At 39.9% G+C, this 15,260-nt stretch overlaps 2 long non-coding RNA genes across 2 annotated transcripts in view; one reads left to right on the forward strand and one right to left on the reverse strand.

Moving 5' to 3' along the window:
- The window catches only part of LOC147584485 (uncharacterized), a 72,512-nt gene extending 64,318 nt beyond the window's left edge, over positions 1-8,194 (reverse strand). The window contains exon 1 of the long non-coding RNA XR_015250411.1: positions 7,951-8,194. This is a non-coding gene — a long non-coding RNA (uncharacterized LOC147584485). The remainder of the gene's footprint in view (positions 1-7,950) is intronic.
- LOC147584486 (uncharacterized) lies at positions 6,896-10,979 on the forward strand. Its single transcript, XR_015250412.1, has 4 exons — positions 6,896-7,125; positions 7,991-8,413; positions 9,156-9,263; positions 10,574-10,979. It is a non-coding gene; the product is annotated as an uncharacterized LOC147584486 (long non-coding RNA).
- The last annotated feature ends 4,281 nt before the right edge of the window (positions 10,980-15,260 follow it).

The following is a 15,260-nucleotide window of genomic DNA, read 5'->3' on the forward strand; positions in this document are numbered from 1 at the left end:
AGCGTGGATTTATTTCTACCCTGTTCAGCTCCCAAGACCAAGCTCTCTCTTATTAAATCATGAATATGAGCAATGGCAATGTATAACTCTACAAAGCAGATGTTTGGGAAGACATACATACATATACATAATTTTACTACTAGCAAAAATATCTTTTGGAATCACCTCATTTGAAATGCCTTGAAAGAGTGTTTAAACCATGAAAACCACAACAATGGATAACAACCATTATCTTTACACAGGGGCAGGGACAGTCATCATTGGCCACAAACCTCTCTTGTATTCCCTGCTTCACTTGCCTGGCCCCACAGAGGAGGAAAAGTAGAGGATTATGGGAACACGTGAGAGGTCAGATGAATGTGGGTCTAGTACCCAGAGTACATTAAGGAGAGTAGCAGATTGAGGTTCATTTCTGTGCTCGCTGCTGGCAATGAGTACAGTCAATTGATAACACAGATATAATTGGCCAAAGGCTATAAGAGAAAATTGCTGGACATCATATTGCTGCACACAAAGGTCTACTTATATGGTACATTTAACTTTTCAAAGCACTTTAATATGAATTATATAATGTCAGCCTCTTCAGGCTGTGTGGGGACGGTTAGAAATGCAACTTGTCAACTCTGTACTTGAAATGTGTTTGTAGTCTGAAAATATGTACTCACAGAATGCTAGTGCTGCTTAAGACCGGCGTAACCTAGGATCAGCTAAGTTTTTATTTTCTGACATCAGCTAAGTTTTTAGTTTCTGACATGGAGGTAACGATGAATGATGTAATATTAAAGTTACATGTTTTTGCCCTCATGAGCTAGTTGGCCTTAGACAATTGTAACTATTAATTTTGACCTTAGACTAATATCCTTTAATCTAAAACATTATATGATTTATGTTAAAATGGGATAGTTCTCTGTATATAGCTACGTGTGGACAGGAAGCATTGTCAACGTAATCATTCAATGAGGTAAAAGGCCATTAAAATTCATTGATTTTTCAAGAAATTTCAGTACTTTCTCTTGTCATGATCTTGGATCAGAACTGGATTAAATGATGGGTCAACCCAGTAGTTGTCACAGTGGCTGCCTACAAGAGATGCTTAAACATCATGGAAATTGATGAAAACCTAAAATAAAAACACAGATCCAGTCCACTCATTCAGGTTGTTACTCTTTAGATAACCAGAAAAAAAAATACAATTTTGTCTCTCTCTTCTCTGCACATAAAAAAATGTCTTATTTTGAACTGCAAAGCATTACAGTATTAAATATGTAAGCCCAGGCCTGGGTGGTTCAGTTGGTTAAGAGTCTGACTTTGGCTCAGGTCATGATCTCACAGTTTGTGGGTTCAAGCCCCACGTTGGGCTCTGTTCTGACCCTGGAGCCTGCTTCGGTTTCTGTGTCTCCCTCTCTCTCTGCCCCTCCTCTCCTTGTGCTCTGTTTCTCTCTGTCTCTCAAAAATAAATAAAAATGTTAAATTTTTTTTAAATGTGTAAGCCAAAATGCCTCCTAAGGGAGATGCTGGGGAATCTTTCACTTTGTGAACATAATCAATATGTGTCCCCTCATCAAAATGGCTTTAGATAGACAGAATTTATATGAAGTAGTGGGTTAAGTCATATGGTTTGCAGTAAGAATCTGGGATAGAGCTAAATTACTATATATAATAAATCAAGAGAGAATAGTGGTGGTTTTAGTGTTATTGAGTGGAGAGGCCTGTGGTAACACAGGACGGAGGCAGAGCAGAGAGAACGGAAAGGGGACGCCTGATGTATGGGAGGTCAAGAAGGGAAACTTGGGAGAGGAATATATAATGAAAAATTTTGAAATGAATATTATACACTGAGAAATACAATCCCTTTCCATGTGACCTGTGTTAGGTTTAATAAAATCACCATTATTTATTAATGTTCCTTTGCAAAGAGAGTTGTATTTGGGGAGAGCCCAAAGGAAAGGGCCAAGTTACAAAACTTAAAGAAAGAAGTATATAACTTTTTTATCATTAGAGAATTATTTTCATAAAAAAAATAAGCTGATAGAATCAGGAGAAAGAGACAAGCCATTGTGTTTAGAGAGTTCTAGTACATGCTTCTTGAAGCAGATAGGTACAGGAAACAAACCATCACAAATATCAAAGTTGAATAATGTAATTAATAAGTTCAAAATAGGGGTGCCTGGGTGACTCAATCCAGGTTAAAGCATCCAACTCTTGGTTTTAACTCAGGTCATGATCTCAATTTTCAACTCTTGGTTTTAGCTCAGGTCATGATCTCAATTTTCACAGGTTTGAGCCTCGCGTTGAGCTCTGCACTGATGTGCAGAGCCTCCTTGGGATTCTCTTTCTCTTCTCTCTCTGTCTCTCTGTCTCTCTCTCTCTCTCTCTGTCTCTCTCTCTCAAAATAAGTAAACATTTAAAAATAAGCTCAAACTAATAGCTATAAACGTTAGATACTGCGCAGAGAATACATACGTTAAGCAATCACTAAATATATGTGAAATAGTTCAATTACCCTAATGTTTGGATAACTGACTCTATAGTATACCCAAAACCTGGCGCTTCAACTTAATTTAGCATAGGCCACCTTTGAGTCCACATTTTGGACAGCTAACCAAGAAAACTGTTAAAGTCATTTCTAGCCCTTTAGCTTTGAATACAGAATCTGATGAGTGAGCCCTATCATTACATTTATCCTGATATAATTTTAAAAAATGTAATGTTCATTTTATTTTTGAGAGAGAGAGAGAGAGAGAGCATGCAAGGGAGGGGCAGAGAGAAGGGGAGACACAGACTCCAAAGCATGCTCCAGGCTCTGAGCTGTCAGCACAGAGTGTGACATGGGGCTTGAACCCACAAACCACGAGATCATGACCTGAGCTGAAGTCAGACACTTAAATGACTGAGCAACCCTGGCATCCCTATGCTGATGTAAATTTATACTGATTCCATCTCGATCAGATTCCATCTGATTCCATCTCGATCCATAGAATAAAAATCTATTCCTACATATATTTCCCAGCGTTCTGGAAAAGTCGTTATACTGTGTATATCAGATCTCCTCATGGATCATACTTTGTGTTTCATCCTTTGAGGCCTACTGAGTCCTGAGTTTAGTTATAGGTCTGTAAGCAAATAGAGATAGTGAGAGTAGTTCCTGAGGAATATCAGTTGTACCTTGCCAGATAACTACCTCCAGAGAAGCAGGTACAGGTTCTTCAGCCAAGAGAAGACTAATCTCATTAGGCAGAGGTTCAAAGTCTTCTTCTATAGACAAAGAAGGCTTGGCAGAATTTTGAGGTTCCAAGTACCAAGCTTCACTGGAATATGCCTATATGATCCCTTTTCAATTATTCAGGTGCTATTCCAACTATATCAATGATCCAACTTTAACAATAGAGATCCTCTAGAATTCAGAACTCAATCTGCATTTGTAATTCAGGCATCCCCAGGATAAGGCACTGGGTTTGATTTTGAGAAATATCTTCCTTATGGCTATAACAGTTAAGAGTTTCCTTTAGGACAATTATTGAAGCTTTCAGTCCCTTAGGCAGACCTTAAACTTGGAATTTAAAGCCCTGAGCTCATTATTTTCCCTTCCCTCATTTCTGCAGCCTAACAGCCAACCAACCCCATTATACTCCTTATTTTCACTAGAATGTTCTATGGCAGCAATTACTAGGCCTCCCAGAGCAATTGGCTTCTATAGGCACATGTTTACAGTTATCTGTAGGTGATAATTTAAGTAATCATTGTGAAATTGTGTGCCATGCATGGTCAAGATGCTTTTTCCCCTGGAAATGAGGTCATTAAGGCCTATAAGTCTAATCTGACCAGAGGATCCAGTCCAGAAAACTCAAAACCATTTCAGAGAACTAATCCTAAAGATTCCATTCCTCTGGAATCACTCTCGGCACCAAATTCCACACCAATCAGCCTTCTATACCATAATCAATTAGGATTTGCAGCTTATATGTATGAAGTAGATGTAACTATGGCCATAGATACAGATGCAGCTATATAGAGATAGAGGTACATAAATACAGATCTAGATTGGGTACAAGATTTGCTATACAGATGTGACCTTTAGACAACCATGGGAGTTTGTGAGTCAGTGTCTGTAAGGCTACTGTCTTTGCATTTAATGCTGGAGCCAGTCTGCAGGACAGGCAGTCAGGAAGGAAAGATGATGTAATGTAGGGAAGAGAGCAAAGACAAGCTGTGACCCCAAATAAGAGCTGGAACGTAAAAGGATAGACTGAAACACACCTGTGAACCGGATAGTATGGATGTAGAACAAGAGAGGCTATTGCTACTGTCCATCATCACAGAATGTGACACACACCTGGCTCAAGAATCAGGGTGACTAAAGGAGGATCAGGGGAAGGAGGGGCTCAGGGCAGCCCTTTTACTATCTCATTGTTCTGTCAGTTTCTGACGGAGGAGTATTGAACTCAGCTACAAATGTGGAGATGTCTATTTCTCCTTTAAATTCTATCATTTTTGCTCCGTGTACTTTGAAGATTTATTATGAGGTGCATACTTATTTGATTGTGATATTTTTTTTTTTGAAATCGACTACTCTGTCATTACAAAATGTCCCTCTTTGTCCTCAGTGATATTCCTTTCTCTGACCTCTATTTTGTCCGATATTATATGCCTATTCTAGCTATGTGTGTGGTTACTGTTCACATGACACAGCTTTGTCAATTCGTTTACTTTTAACCTATATGTATGTTGTTTTTTATTTAAAGTGTGTTTTATCTGATATCATCCAGTTTAGCTTTAAATCGCTAAACTAAAAACTAAACACCCTCTGTAAGGCTTACTGCAAAATCCCCTTTTGTTGGTTTTCCACAGTCAAATTCTTACTCTTGAAGTGCCACTGTATTAATGTATGTTTTCAGAAGGCCAGCTTAAAATAGAAATATATTTCTTGAGCTGAAGGGCACGTCAACAAATTTGTTATTAATCATCACCATATGAGTAGAAGGAATATTCCAGAGGGATTGCAACCCAGTGTAGGTAAACTCTGAAGCCTAGACAGGATTTAAAATGGAAATGGAGGCGCACCTGGCTGGCTCAGTCAGTTAAGTGTCCGACTTCAACTCAGGTCATGATCTCATGGTTCGTGAGTTCGAGCCCTGTGTTGGGTTCTGTGCTGACAGCTCAGAACCTGGAGCCTGCTTTGGATTCTGTGTCTCCTTCTCTCTCTCTCTCTCTCTCTCTCTCTCTCTCTCTCTCTCTCTCTCTCTCTCTCAATCTCTCTCTCTCAAAAATAAACAAACATTAAAAAAAATGGAAATGGAATATGTAGGATGGCGTAAGTGACCATACATAATATAAAATAGATATACAAGTCGGGGGGGGGGGTGGTAGACAAGAGAAAAGAAAGGAAGTAGATGTCTAAAAAGCATCAAGGGCAATGAAAAGAATTTCATGGTAGGTTTTAGAAGGAGAGAAGTAACCATTAAAAAAAAAAAAGGCTTAGTAAATTTCTCAGTTTTTCTTAGGGCCAGAACTATATACTATCCTCAGTTAATCTCATTTCAGCTGGTCTATTTAGGATGTGGAAACCCTCTGAAAGGCCATCAGAAATAGGAGGACAGAGGTTTAATAAGTCCTGAGTTAACTCAGTTCTCCCAAACAGTTCTTTTGTAACTTAACATTTTAACCTGTTAAATTCTGTATCATCTCCAAATTCTCACTATCAAGAGAGATGTCTCACTGCTTAGACCAACTATGGGCTTACACTATATTTGTGGTTCAGTTTTTTCTTCTGTGGAAACCATCCCATTTTTTCTGATGGCACATTACTTTCATAATTCTCTTTTTGCTTAGGGCACAAAATGACTTTTTCCATCATAGTTAGCTGCATACCCAAAGTCTTGCTTATATCACAGTACTTAGGCTACATTTCTTTTCGGGCTTAGAGTGGCTGCATAATTCTCAATATCCCATCTGGCTTCAAATTGTTTAACCTAGTTAAAAGCTCTTCCAGCAAATAGAAAATGATCCCCACCTGCAATAGCCGAGGAGCACAAAAGCATAGTGTCACTTTGGATTCCAGATAGGCTAGGGACATATATCCTTACTAACAGTCATTGCACATGGTAACACGTGAAAATGCTGAGTCATAAAATACCATGGTATGCCACCACATCCTTATACACTTTCACATCTGCCTTAATTATGCTGCAGAGGAGGTGGGGGGCAATGGAAAATGGTAGAATAAAGCTGTCTTTCTTTGGCAGAACACTTCACTGCTTACAAATAATTCCTACAGAATGTTCACTCATGTGATCATTCCAGTGTTGTGAAGAAGGCCTGAAATGATTCATTATTTTTTAATGGATGAAGAAGTTCCAGCTGAGTGGGAGACTTTCCCAAGGTCACACCGGTAGTAACTAATTGAGGCTGAATTCTAGCCTCCCGACTTCTGACCTATTGTCTCTGCTGGTTGATTTTTGGCAGGGAAAGATAAAATGGACAGAACTGGCTGGTTCTGTGAGGCTGAGAACTCAAGAAACCGACAGAGATCACTCTGTAAGTAAAGCAAAGCCAGAATTTCACTTTTGCTTGAGTTATTAATTTTTTATAGCATAGATCCATTTTCAGTTATTATCTTAAGCCAAGTAAATGTCAAAAGAAAATCAACATTCACCTGTTCAACACCTACGGCAGCTGCCAACCTCCATGGCATATAGTACAAATAGTTTGGTCTGACTTGCTTTTATGGACCAATTGCCTCCTTCCATTTACCTCTGCCTGCTAAATTTTTTTAAAAAAATATTTATTTATTTTGAGACACAGAGAGAGAGAGAGAGAGAGAGAGAGAGAGAGAGAGTGTGTGTGTGTGTGTGTGTGTGTGTGTGCATGCATGCATGTGCAAGTGAGCAGGGCAGGAGCAGAGAGGGAGAGGGAGAATCCCAAGCAGACTGCTTGCTGTCAGCACAGAGCCCAATGTGGGGCTCTGTCCCACAAACCAAGAGCTCATGACCTGAGCCAAATTCAAGAGTTGGACGCTTAACCCGCTGAGCCACCCAAGCATCCCCTGCCTGCTAAAATTTTACCGGTTCTTTCAGACATATTTCAGAGATCACTTCTTCCATGAAACCTCTGATCATCCTCAACCAAGTATGACCTTTCTTCTTTTGAACTGTTATTTTAGTTTACTTGTATTTATTTGTTCTTTGGTAATACTTTCTTTGAGCTGTTCAATTAAACAAGGAGGCCATTAGAAAGAAGGGGCTCTCATGCCATGGTGGCCTACGTAAGCAAACCAAAATCTAAGTCTGAAAATGCTTTAAGGCTGCAAAATCAAAACGTTAATGACAACCAAACCAAAAAGCCAACTAGACTTTAAGCTACAGGCAATCGATCACTTCCTTTCTTTGTTTCTGTGCTTTCTCTGCAGGAATATTTCCCCTGGTGCCTGTTCACAGAGTGCCCCTAAGCACTTCTGGTTTGGCAGTGTAAGTTTCAAATTGATATTTTCCCAAAAACACTCTTAAAAATTTTAATATGCCCCACTTCATCTTGAAGAGGTCTAGCACCAGAAGAGGAAACCAAAAGAGATCACAGACACCCCCAGGAGTAAAGAGCAAGCAGACACAGGTGCCTGTTGAGCCCCTTAAGCTTGCTGCTTTCTCCTTGCCTTGGAAGGTCCCTCTTGGATCCTAGTTCCACGGCATTTGTGTTAAGAGCTTTCAGCCTTCATTTGAGCATTTCCTTTTCTGAACTAAGTCTGAAACCCGCCATATTTGGACTGGGTTTTGAGCTGGACTGGGTCCAGTATAAAGCCTTGGGTAAATAAACTTTTGTTTTAATGCTGAACAGCTAGGTTAATCTTACCAACGCTAAAGTGGAATTACAGTGGCCCCAGTGGAGAAATTTTAACCTGATAAATGTATCCATTTTTGAGATACTCTTGAGAAAAAGGAGTCTTGCCCAAGTACTCACCATAAAGGGTGGAGGAGAAATAATCTTTCTTCCTCTACAGTTTCTGGTGACCAAGATGAGATCCACTGGGACACCCCACTCACTCCACAGCCTGCAGATAGGATCTGGCGAAAACTGATAGAAATCAGCAAAAAGTAAGAATCCTTACTGAAGTCGGCTCTCCCAGATTTCCCTCTATGGTACATAGTGGAGAAAGGAAGATAAAATCGTTCCTTTCCAAATTCAAATTGTCAGGAAAAACATTTGTAAGAATTAGACCTTTGAACTGTGACTCATGGATTTGCTTCTGGGTACCAATTGGTTATTGATCCTTTCCCAGAAACAGTTAGTGCCTTTTTATTTGTCTAGTGGTGTGTGCTGAGAGCCTAGCTTGCCTTTCTGCCTCCCTGGACATGTAGGTTCTTATATGCACAGGCAGGTGAACCTTCAGGTTGGGGGCTCTAAAATATGGCTGAACAGAAGTGTGAGTTGCCCGCCATTTACTGCTAGGGCCCTACTAACTGTTGTTAGATCTCAGGAGAATTGTCTAAGTCTCTGTTTCTTCTGGCTATTTTTTGGAATGGCTCTTGATCATGAGAGGGCAGTATCTTCTGCACCCTCTGTGGGGACACCATGGGATTTTCCATTGCCTCCAGGAATAATTATTGTTTGTCCAGGCTGAAAATGGACAACATATTCAAAAGAATTTTTTTAAGTCGCTCTGTGGTCAGAAGTTGGCCACATTGGAGGCTGCTATTTAGAGCCTGATAGGAACTTTTTTTCAGGCCTTCTCCCCTAAGTGAAAATAAAACTATATACCCAGAGGTAAAGAAAAATTCTCTGAAGCTGTTTATGGAAGGATTTACTAAAGCATTCTCAAGACACACAGCTCAAAATCTAAGACATAAGAATCTTTGATTTCTATCATAGTTGAAGGTCTTCTACCTAATATAAAGAAGAAAATTGATGATATGGTTGGATGTGTTCATAAACTTACCACACTATAGAATGCTATTGCAACAGGCTCAAAAGCTGCTTACTGCTAAATAATTTCACTAGAAATGAATGTTTCTAAGAATTCTAATCAATATATGCAATTCGAACTACTACGAGAGCTAAGGCCAAAAGAAAACACCTGTACATGAAAAATACGTTTGAAAAAAGTTGAATGTGTATTCAGAAAAGGAAAAGTATGAAGGAAATGTTTTATTTTTGTTGTTGTTAAGGTGTAAAAAAGAGAGTAACTGTGACTTAAAGTAAAATGACTGGTCGTTCCAGAGTGAGAAGGAGGAAAAGCAAGAATGGATAAGAGTGTTGCAGAAAAGGAATCTTGGGTAAGGAATGTTATGTGTGGTCAAGCTGGTTAAGATATTTTAATTTTAAAAGAATGTGTCTTAATATCAGAACTACACTGGTGCAAAATTAGAATCTGTTGTCTTTTTTTTTCTGTGTTAGAAGGACAAAATGCACCTGGGTGGCCCAGTTGGTTAAGTGTCTGACTCCTGATTTCAGCTCAGGTCATGATTTCATGGTTCATAGGATACAGCCCCACATTGGGCTCTGTGCTGACAGTACAAAGCCTGCTTGGGTTTCTATCTCCTCTCTCCCTCTGCCTCTCGTCCTCCTCTATCTCTCTCCCTCTCTCTCTCTCTCTAATAAATAAATAATTTTTTTAAAAGAACAAAATGCTCTTGGACTACTGATCTGCTCTTGATAAGAGATTGTGGAAGGTGTGTGTGTGTGTGTGTGTGTGTGTGTGTGTGTGTGTGCATGTGTTTTAACCATTTAAATAACCTCCCTAGAAAACCAAGATCTTGTGTCTTAAAATTATTTCTTGTGCCTCACGTTATCTTTCTCATGTTTCTCATTACTTAAGAAAATCTACTCTTCTCAATATTAAGAGCTAAGTTTTGTCCAAAACTATGTAACCTTCTGTATTTGCCTTTAAAATCTTCTATTGCCACTTTGGTTAAATAGTTATTATTACATAACTTTGTGTGATCCTATTTAGTCAGATATTTAAAACTTTTGATGTTTTAACAACTTCCCAAAATCAAATTCTAAATGGAGTCTATTTGACTTCAAATTAACTTGGAGATTTCCCAGAAGGCCCCTGAAAAAAAAAATCTCAAAGAATTTGTCTCCATCTTGTAAAGGAGAAATATTAAACTATTCTGGTTTACTGGTATGTTAAATGCCATGGGAAGCATTACCAAGCAAGAAGTGATAATAAACCTTATTAGGGCACATGTGTATGGTTATATGTTACTGATATAGGTATTCCAGAAATTGTGTGAAGTTTCTAAAAATTTGTTAGTACTCTCACTGTCCAATTATTATTCTAAATTATTGTCTGCCATGGAAATAACTGCATTTCCTTATCAAATGAACTCTCAGCTTTAAACGTGGCATGCATGGAGAGAGAGAGAGAGAGAGAACCAGGAAGGGGCAGAGAGAAAGGGACAGAGAGAATCTCAAGCGCCTGTCACGAACCGCGAGATCATGACCTGAGCTGAAACCAAGAGTCAGACACTTAACCGACTAAGTCACTCAGATGCCCCTAACCACAGCCATTTTTTAAAAAGTCCTTTTGTCATTTGTAGCTTTTTACTCTGAAACTTTTGCAAAAATGCTTCATCTTCAGGAGATTCATGGAAAAGACTCTGAGAACAACTCTGGAATACAGATTTCTGATAACTTGAAGATCATGGAGCTGAATGGGAGAAGAATTTCCAGAACTAATGGAAAAACTGGATTCAAGAAAATGAGAATAAAAAGATATTGAATGAAATGATGAGGATAATTATGATTACTTTTATAACTTTTTCTGTGAAGCATTCCTTATTGTTTTGATTTTCTAGATTTAAGGGAAGTTTCTTCTCTTTTTTCTTAATTACCTATGACTTAATGTTGTCAATATACCTTTGTCATAAGAATGGAAACATTTACTTTTTCTCCCTATATAATCCCCCCATAATTCAGAAACTTACTGAGCATTCTTAATTTCATAGCAATATAATTATTTGCACAAGTTCAGTAGCAATCAGATCTCCTTATAATAGGACACAACTAGAAACATGGCTTTGACTAGACTATCATTTTTGAGAATAAGCATAAAATCAGATATAACCAGATAGACTGAATGAACTAATGTTGACTTTATGCAGACAATAAAATGCCCTTGGAAAAACTGGCCTGATATCCTGCTGACAGGATACCTTGAAGCTTTACCAGGTGAGTAAGGAAGGTTACTTCCTGGCAGTCCTGGGAACCTCAGGATATTGTGGAGACCTCAAAAAAAGAGGATTTAACATGGCCAACAGACACATGAAAAGATGCTCAACGTCACTCATCAGGGAAATACAAATCAAAACCACACTCAGATATCACCTCACGCCAGTCAGAGTGGCCAAAATGAACAAATCAGGAGACTATAGATGCTGGAGAGGATGTGGAGAAACGGGAACCCTCTTGCCCTGTTGGTGGGAATGCAAACTGGTACAGCCACTCTGGAAAACAGTGTGGAGGTTCCTCAAAAAATTATAAATAGACTTACTCTATGACCCAGCAATAGCACTGCTAGGAATTTACCCGAGGGATACAGGAGTACTGATGCCTAGGGGCACTTGTACCCCAATGTTGATAGCAGCACTTTCAACAATAGCCAAATTATGGAAAGAGCCTAAATGTGCATCAACTGATGAATGGATAAAGAAATTGTGGTTTATATACACAATGGAATACTACGTGGCAATGAGAAAGAATGAAATATGACTTTTTGTAGCAATGTGGATGGAACTGGAGAGTGTGATGCTAAGTGAAGTAAGTCATACAGAGAAAGATAGATACCATATGTTTTCACTCTTATGTGGATCCTGATAAACTTAACAGAAGACCACGGGGGAAGGGAAGGGGAAAAAAGTTACAGAGAGGGAAGGAGGCAAACCATAAGAGACTCTTAAAAACTGAGAATGAACTGAGGGTTGATGGGGGATGGGAGGGAGGGGAAAATAGGTGATGGGCATTGAGGAGGGAACCTTTTGGGATGAACAGTGGGTGTTGTGTGGAAACCAGTTTGACAATAAATTATATTTAATATAAAAAATAAAAAATAAAACTGAAAAACAAAACAAAACAAAACAACAACAACAACAACAACAAAAGAGGATTTAACCCCAAATGTATACAAGTATTCCAGGTGAAGTCAGATGGTGGTCCTTGAGTGGGCCTTTTAACCTAGAGAAGCTTTATAAGACTGAACTAAGATTCTCTATTAATAGATTTTGCAAAGCAAATTTTATAAGAGCCTCTATGGTCAATCACTACTGTTTCTGTACTTATGTAAATAACCAGGCCAAGTTAATGAAATTAGACTTATTTTGCAAACAAATTAGTCCTGCTCTCAATATCTTTGATAGAAATGAGGGCTATTATAGAGTAAAAAGCTATGTTTGAGTAGAAAACGATAACATAACTTTGTGAATATTAGATTTTAGTCTTCTTCATTGTCTTTGAAGTTTTGTTATACACCCCTAAACCAAACTGGATCCTGAACTCTTCTAATTTCCTCAAATATCAGGCTACAACTTTCTAAATGTTTTCAATTTTCTTCCACACTTCTGATTTGGAATCACTAAGAATAAAGTCCAGTCTTAAAAATTTTTTTTAACATTTATTCATTTTTGAGAGACAGAGAGACAGAGCACAAGCTGGGGAGGGGCAGAGAGAGATGGAGACACAGAATCCGAAGCGGGCTCCAGGCTCCGAGCTGTCAGCACAGAGCCCGATGCGGGGCTTGAACTCACAAACTGTGAGATCATGACCTGAGCCGAAGTCAGATGCTCAACCGACTGAGGCACCCAGATGCCCCTAAAGTCCAGTCTTGAACCTATGTGGGAGGGATCATGCCAGGTTCCTCACGGTACCCAGACAGCAGCCAAATTCAAGGGGCCTGAACTTTCAGTCCACATCTCTCAGTGAAAAAGGACTCCACCAGCCTCTTGGAACTATATGCCACCTAGAGATCTAAAAGTAACATTGACCAGAGAGGGAGTGATGTCAGCAAGATGGCAACATAGATTCTTCCTGACATCACTCCCCCTCACAAGAACAACTAACAACTGTGCAAGAACAAGACACCACTGAGAGAATCCTAGAACACGGAGGTAAGGCTGAAGCCCCTACCCCACACCACAGAGACCAAGGCAAGTCTGCATTAGAAGGGTAAAAGAGGCAGCTACAGGCTGACTGCATTGCCCCTCCATTGCACCAGGACAGCACCACCTGGAGAGGTCTCCTTAGCCTCCACTTCCTCCAGCGGAAAAAGAGAACCTGGGGGGACGTCAAGTTGCCCCACCCCCAGCATTGTGGATCACTTGGCAGGAGCCCTTACTCTGGTCTCACACCATTATGGACTCAGGGAGGTCTGTGGGGCCCAGCCACTAGGAATGTGACTGTGATGAAAAAGGTGAGAGGGGCTTGCAACAACCGGCACAAGGACCTTGGCAAACTGAGTTCATGTCTGCAGTGCTTGAGTAGAAATCTTAACTAGTGGTTTTTGCTCATCTGCAGAACCAAGTCAGGGGTGCATTCTGACCGGGGAACTCAGTGGGGGTACATATCTGATTTAGTTTCTCAAATGAATTTTGTCAGCTCTACAGCCTGGTTTGCCTATGCCCAGGCAAAGAGCTAAATCAAAGACCCAGCCACTTGGAGAATATCTTCCAGGCCTATCTGACCAGAAGGGCTGGCAATGAGTCCTGGAAGCAGTGTGACTTACCGGCAGTGGAGCAGAGAGGCAAGGGGGCAGAGCTGATGTGCCGAGAGCACAACTACCAGCACAGAGCATTCATGGGCTACACACAGGCAGGGCGGTTCAATGGTAGCCAAGACTGAAGGTAGCTCTCAGCCCATCACAGCTGCAGAGCCTATTGGGGAAATGGAGGGTAGCTTGGAGTAGCTCCTCCGCGCCCCCCCCCCACCACTCCCTCCCAGGCAAAGGAGCTGAGACATAGTCCTCAGGCTCCATGTGACCATAAAGGCTGGGGACACAACTTGTATTGGAAAAACAACTCCAGTGGCACTCAGGCTATGAGGCAGGTGTGCAGAGCTGATAGTTGGCAAAACAAAGCCAGTGGTCCTGTTTGGTCAGAGAATTTGGGATGTGGGTTGGTGGGTCAGCACAAGTTAAGGGAGCAAAGAGCTTTAAGAGCTTTAAAGCTGCTTCTCGTGCTGCACCTGCGCAGGGGATCAAATGTGTAGCCCTGCTCCCTCATTGCTAAATACAGCCTTCAGCCTCTCTGACAGAGAACCTGACCAAAGCACACTGGAGCTACGTAGCCCATTCAACAGTCCTATGTACAACGGCACCTGAACAGAGAGCACAGCCCATGGCCTCACTCATCAACATGTGCAAATTAATGTGATACATCACATTCATCGAAAGAAAGAAAGAAATCATACAATCATCTCAATAGACACGGAAAAAGCATTCGGCAGATTTCAACATCCATTCATGATAAAAACTCAACAAATTAGGCAGAAAAGAAACACATCTCAACATAATAAAGGCCATATATGACAAGCCCATAGCTAAAATTGTACTCAGTGATGAAGGGTTGAAATATTTTCCTCTAACATCAGGTACAAGACAAGGGCACCCACTCTGACCACTTCCATTCAACAGAATGGAAAGGCAGAAGTAAAATTGTTGATATGTGCAGATGACATGATTTCATAGATGGAAAGTCCTAAAGATTTTACGAAAAAACTGTTAGATCTAATCAATGGATTCAGTAAAGCTGCAGGAAAGGTATCTCGCGATACACAGACTGGAAGACTGAGTATTGTTAAGATAAAGCCATCTATAGATTCATTGCAATCCCTATCAAAATTCCAATGATATTTTAATGGAAATAGAAAACACAATCATGGAACCACGAAAGACCTCAAATAGGCAAATAAATCCTGAGAAAGGAGAACAAAGCATCCCACTTCTTGATTTCAAGCTATCCTATATAGCTATAGTTATCAAAACAGTATGGTACTGGCACAAAAACAGGCAAATGGAATTGAGAGCCCAGAAATAAACCCATGAATATATGGTCAACTAATATCTGACGGGGAGCCAAGAATACTCAATGAAGAAAAGAGAGCCTTTTCAATAAATGATGCTAAAGCAATTAGATATTAACATACTGAACTGATATCTTACACTGACAGAATTAACTCAAAATGGATTAAAGACTTAAATGCAAGACAAAACCATAGAACTCCTGAAAGAAAACAGGAATAAAGCTCATCGACATGGGTCTTGGTAATGATTTTTTTGG

This window comes from Puma concolor, chromosome A1 (genome assembly GCF_028749965.1).
Source record: "Puma concolor isolate L17-30 chromosome A1, mPumCon1.1.hap2, whole genome shotgun sequence".
Classification (NCBI taxonomy): Eukaryota; Metazoa; Chordata; class Mammalia; order Carnivora; family Felidae; genus Puma; species Puma concolor.